The following is a 6,000-nucleotide window of genomic DNA, read 5'->3' as shown; positions in this document are numbered from 1 at the left end:
ACAGCCCTATGCCCAGCCCCAGCCCTAGCTATTCCTCCAGCTTTCCGCTTTCCTTCTTCACTACTGAGCAATTTTACATACCTAAGTAGCCCCACAGATTATGGAATTGCTCATGTGCATAGATTGATTTTCCCTTTGGAATTGGGGGAGGCATTGGGATTGGAGGATCAGAACCTTAATGAGCAAATACTGCCTTGCTCTCTGGTGCATACCAGTGCTGCTTCCAATGGGCCGCCCCCATCCCCCCTCTCTGCCCCCATTATAAACAGTTATCAAGATGGAAACTATGAAACCTACTCCTATCTTCTAGAATCGACAAGGCCACAATCAATCTTTGGCTTTATGCCTAACAAAACACAAGGTGTGCATCCATGGGATGTAGTCTGCATCCCTCAGTCAGGCTTCATGCCTGCTTAGTGATGAAGCTGCATTCTTTGGGATTGTTAATTTCATATATAGAGAGAGAGAGAAAAGAAATTAACCTGTTTGCTTGTTCATCTCCCTGACAATAACAAGCTACCTTCCAGGGACATTAACTAGTGGGGAAAAGAGGTTGATAAAATTTAAAATATGGAAATCCATAAGTCTTGTTGTTCAGAATGAAAACAAAAAGTTTACTAAGATGCCAGGATCCTGCTTGCCATTCCAAAGGCACGTCATATTCCCAGAATAAATTCTCTGCTGTATATGTGACAGTCAAGAACCGAATAGCTAACTTGGGCCAAACTCACTCCCACTGGGCATGCAATTTGCAAGAATGCACCTTATGCAATTGCCTGGTTAGGTGTGCAAGTGGGGGTTCCCCTCTCAGGGAGGACAGGTAGTTAGTTATTGCCCTTCTTACCTGTGAGTTCTGCCAGCCTTAGCACCTGGGGGCTGGACAAAAGCATGCCTGCTCTCCAAGGAGCCTGCCTAGGGGCTGTACCATACTGGTAAATTTCACAGTCATTGTGAGCCCTCCTTGTATGGGCTTGGCCAGCTGCCATGAACTGCTCAGAGTGGGGGTGACACACAGCTGCTGCTCCTGCACTCCTAGTAAACCATTTGGTGGCTTCTTCCATCAGGAGGATTTAGTGAGTGAATCTGGCTTGTTTTAGCCCCTTACTGAAACAGCTTAGATTAACATCCTAAAACCTATGCGCTCTGAAGCAGAAGTGAGGTTAAATGAGAACCACGTGATCTCTGGGACAAAAAGCCTATACCCCTACTGGAGTCATCTCTCAGTTTAAGGGTCTGATTAAAACTGTAAGTCACAATCACACATTATCCCCAGTTCCATCCTCACGCTAAGGCTCTGTCTACACTGGCAAGTTTCTGCATAGTAAAGCAGCTTTCTGCACTGTAACTCCCGAGGTGTACACACTGCCAAGCCACTTAGTGCGCAGAAACTGCGCAGTTGTAGCGCTTAAAAAAACAACAGCCCAACGAGGGGCGTACAGCTTTCTGCACCAGGGGTACAGTGCTGCGGTGTCAATGTAGACACTGTGGGTGATTGGCCTCCAGGAGGTGTCCCACAATGCCTGGTCTCACCTCTCTGGTCATCAGTTTGAACTCTACTGCCCTGCCCTCAGGTGACCAACCATCAGCCCCACCCTGTAAATTCCTTTGGAATTTTGAAAGTCCCCTTCCTGTTTGCTCGGTGATACGTGCAGTGGTCTCAGCGCATCTTTCCAGGTGGCCATGCCTGCTCCACGCACCAGGGAATTCCCTGCTTGCCAGTCACCCCAGTCGGATCTTGGCGTAGCACAAACAGGAGAGGAGGCCCCTGGTAAGTGGATCTGATTTTGGGAATTGCTGAAGCGAGTTGTTGGGGGCAGGAGGATTGCAGAAAGCAGGCTTGTCGCCCACCGCATGCCTAGTTTGAGTGGTGGAACTGGCTCCCTCACTTCACGGGAATCTCCCTCAGAGATCTCCAGGAACCTCTTGTGGAGATACGGGGCAATCCACTGCTGCAGGTTCTTCGTCAGAGCTGCTTTGTTTCTTGCCGCATTAACGGTAACTTTCCCGTGCCACTGTGCTCTCCTGTGGGTGGGGTGGGGGGACCATTGCTGCACACAGGTGACCCACATGGGGTCAGGGTGGAAGCCACAGGCTTGGAGAAGACCCTCCCTTGATTCCCTGCTCACCCTCAGCAGCAAGATATCTGCCATAATGATCACATCCTGTGGAAAGTGTGGGGACAGGAATGATTATCAGACCCCCCATGGTGCTGGGTCTCCCCAAGAGCCACGTGCAGGGTCCGGGAAGAGTGGTTTACCCTGCCCCTGCGGCTACTCACCATTTTGCGGGTCTTGTGGCTCATGTGTGCTTGCCTGCAGTCAGCCAGTTAGTGACAGGTGTGTGAGTACTGGCTGTATTTTAAATCACACTGAATCAGTGTTGTGTGTGTTGCAAACAATACTGCTTCTGTAAAATGTTGCGTTTAAACTTCACAGCGGTGACCTTGGGAGCCCTGCCTCTCTCTTTATCGGCGGCTGAACGGCTGCACAAAATTAGAAAGCGGCCAAGAAGAACTAAGCAGGACTTTCTGCGTGATGTTATGATGCACTCTGCCGCTGAGAAACAGGAATTTAAGGAGTGGCGAGACAGCGAGAAGAGGGACCGAAAGGAGAATGCAGCCTGCCAGAATGAAGCCACGGTGTGGCTCTTAAAGGTTATAGAGCACCAAGCAGACACGCTCCAGGCGATACTAGCTCTTCAAACCAAGCAGTTCCGCACCCGCCCTCCCCTGCAGCTGCTGTCGCAAAACTCTTTCCCATGCGCCCCTCCAGACACCACCAACACACTCTTATAAACCTCCTGGCTCCACTCTCTACCTGTGGCATTCCACTCCTCCCTCCTCACAGTCCAGCACTGCAGACTCCCACTAACTACTGCACTCAACACCCATCCCTCTGCAGTTTGGCCCTGCTGAAGTACAGCACCTGCTGCATCATACTCCAAAGGAGAAGGTTGGGTATGATTCCTGGACATACACAAATCTTTAGCTGTCCTGGGACGACTCCTCCTCCTTCCCTTCCTCCATCCCCCACACTGCTGCTGGATTTTTGTTTGACTCTCTCCTCCAGTTGTTGTCCTTTAATAAAAGAATTATGTTGGTTAGAAAGCAATCTTTATTCTATTAACGGAAAGCAAAAAGAGTCCTGCAAAGGAACCTACAGTTATGTTAAACCCACATATTGCATCATGTGCACCAATCACCTCCTAGCATTACAAGCACTGCACTCCTGAGCATATCAACAAATATTAGTGGCTTTTAGCTTCAAATTGTGCCTCAAGGCATTCTTGATCCCGATAGCCCTGTGCATTGCCCCTCTAATAGCCCTGGTCTCTGGCTGTTCGAACTCAGCCTCTGCAGTCCAGCCCTGAGTGAAGCTTTCACCCTTCCCTTGACAATTATTATGGAGTGTACAGCACATGGCTAAAGGCATAGGACTATTGTCATCGGAGAGGTCCAGCTTCCCATAGAGGCAGCGCCAGCAGGCTTTTAAACAGCCAAAAGCACACTCAACAGTCATTCTGCACTTGCTCAGCATGTTGTTGAACCACTCCTTGCTGCTGTCAAGTTGCCCTGTGTATGGCTTCATAAGCCAGGGCATTAAGGGGTGATCCTGGGAGGCCCCGCCTACAACGGGCATTTCGACTTCCTCTACGGTGATCTTCTGGTCCGGGAAGAAAGTCCCTGCTTGCATCTTCCTGAACAGGCCAGTGTTCTGAAAGATGCATGCATCATGCACCTTTTCGGACTAGGCTGAGTTAATGTCTGTGACACACCCACGGTGATCCACAAGCACCTGGAGAACCATTGAGAAATACCCCTTGCGATTAATGTATTTGGTGGATAGGTGGCCTGGTACCAGAATTGGAACATGCTTGCCATCTATCGCCCCTCTACAGTTAGGGAAGCCCATTTGTGCAAAGCTATCTACAATGTCACACACATTGCCCAGAGTCACGGTCTTTCGGAGCAGTATGCGATTAATGGCCCTGCACCCTTCTGTCAACATGAGTCCAACAGTAGACTTTCCCAGTCTGAACTGGTTAGCGACCGATCAGTAGCAGTCTGGAGTAGCCAGCTTCCACAGTGCAATTGCCAATGGCAGGGCAGCTCTCATTCTCGTGTTCTTGTACCTCAGGGCTGGGGAAAGCTCATCACACAGTCCCATGAATGTGGCTTTCCTCATATGAAAGTTCTGCAGCCACAGCTCGTCACTCCAGATGTGCATGACGATGTGATCCTACCACTCAGTGCTTGTTTCCCCGAGCCCAAAAGCGGCGTTCCACAGTGGTCAGCACTTCCGTGAATGCCACAAGCAATCTCATGTCGTAGCTACTATGCGTGGCGAGATCAAGGTCACACTCCTTTTGCCTTTGTAGTTTAAGGAATAACTCCACTGCCACTTGTGACATGTTGGTCAGAGTGAGCAGCATACTGGTAAACAGTTCGGGATCCATTCCTGCAGACCGAAGAGGCGGGGTGCGCAATACACAAACCATTGAAAGATGGCGCCAAATGCGGACGGAAGCACAGGGATTGCTGGGATCCGAAGCAATGCATCACAGGTCATTGGGACAGGACCCAGGATGCCCCGCGACCCCCTCCGCCTTCCCACAAGTCTTAGCGGCAGAAGAGAAAGAGGTGCTCTGTGGGATAGCTGCCCAGAGTGTACCGCTCCGAATGCTGCTGCAAGTGCCGCACGTGTGAACACACTATTGTGCGGGCAGCTGACAGCATGAACACATGTAGCAACGCGAGGACTCACCCTGCGGCGCCTCCTGCTGGTCATCCAGGGAATTAGCTTTTACAGCCTTTGGCGCGCCCTCTGCAGGCTGATGTCCTGATTGTCGCTGGCCCCCGTGTCCCTCCTGGACCCCGGTGCCCCTTTCCCTTGGGTGCTGCCCCTTAGCAGTACCCCACACTCTCTGGGCTCCCCTCCCAGGGGAATCCCCACCCTCTATCCCCACCTTGCCTCAGTGTTTACTGCGAGTCCTCATCTAGCCCCCACACACTGGGGCACACTGCATTCCGTATCACTCATCATCGGCAAGGGGAGTTTGAACCTGCTGCCTCCACCTACCCCCAGGCTGCACCCCTGCAACCCCAGTACCTATTAGGTCTTAGACAAGGCCAGCAGCCTTGGGGTTTTCCAGGTGGGAGCTCCCCGGATCCTTGTCCTATTCCCCAGCACTGCTCTGCTCTGGTACCTTTCAGTTCCCAGACAGCCAGGTCCTCCCCTCTCTACCGCTAGAGAGGGACTGCCTGAGCTCCTGGCTTGCAATCCCTTTTATAGGGCCAGCTGCGGCCTGACTGGGGCGTGGCCCCAGCTGTGGCTGTTTCCCCAATCAGCTGAGGTTGCTGCTTTGCCCTGCCACAGCCCTCTCCCAGGGCTGTTTTAAGCCCTTCAGGGCAGGAGCGGGTGACCACCCCGCTACAACACTCAACAGCGGTTTCCCTTCAGCGCTCTCTGAGTGCCGCTGTAACTCTGCCAGTGTAGAGCAGGAACCTCAGCGACTTCCAGAGGATGAATGAGGTTTGCAGGCTATGGGATTAAGATGGGAGTAAGAGAAAGGAGTTTCCTTATTCTTAAACTTGATGCAGTATAGAAATGTACACAACACTGTGCCCAACAGCTTAGACAAGGCCCTGCCCCAAGGAATTTCAGTATATTGTTAAGTACAACTTGTAGTGGAAACAGAAAAAAAGAAAGCCTGAGGGTGTGGGCAAGCAATCAGGGACTGAATGAAAGGTAAATGGGTTTCAAGGAGGTCACAGCAGGCAGGTAGAAACTACCCGCTGTGACACCCATTCCCACTCCTGTTCAGATGGGGAGGGAGAGGGAAGGAGGCACACTGGGGAGCTGATCTCAGTCACACTCATTTGTCTCCTATGCACCCACCTGCCTGACTCTGGGGAGGCAGCAGCCCCCCGGGACCAAGCCAGGGGGCTTCTGAGCAAGGGGAATGGGGAGGACAGACCCTTCAGCTGCTAATGGGGGGGGC

The sequence above is a fragment of the Chrysemys picta genome, chromosome 3 (genome assembly GCF_011386835.1).
Source record: "Chrysemys picta bellii isolate R12L10 chromosome 3, ASM1138683v2, whole genome shotgun sequence".
Classification (NCBI taxonomy): Eukaryota; Metazoa; Chordata; order Testudines; family Emydidae; genus Chrysemys; species Chrysemys picta.
This window is presented reverse-complemented; position numbering follows the sequence as displayed.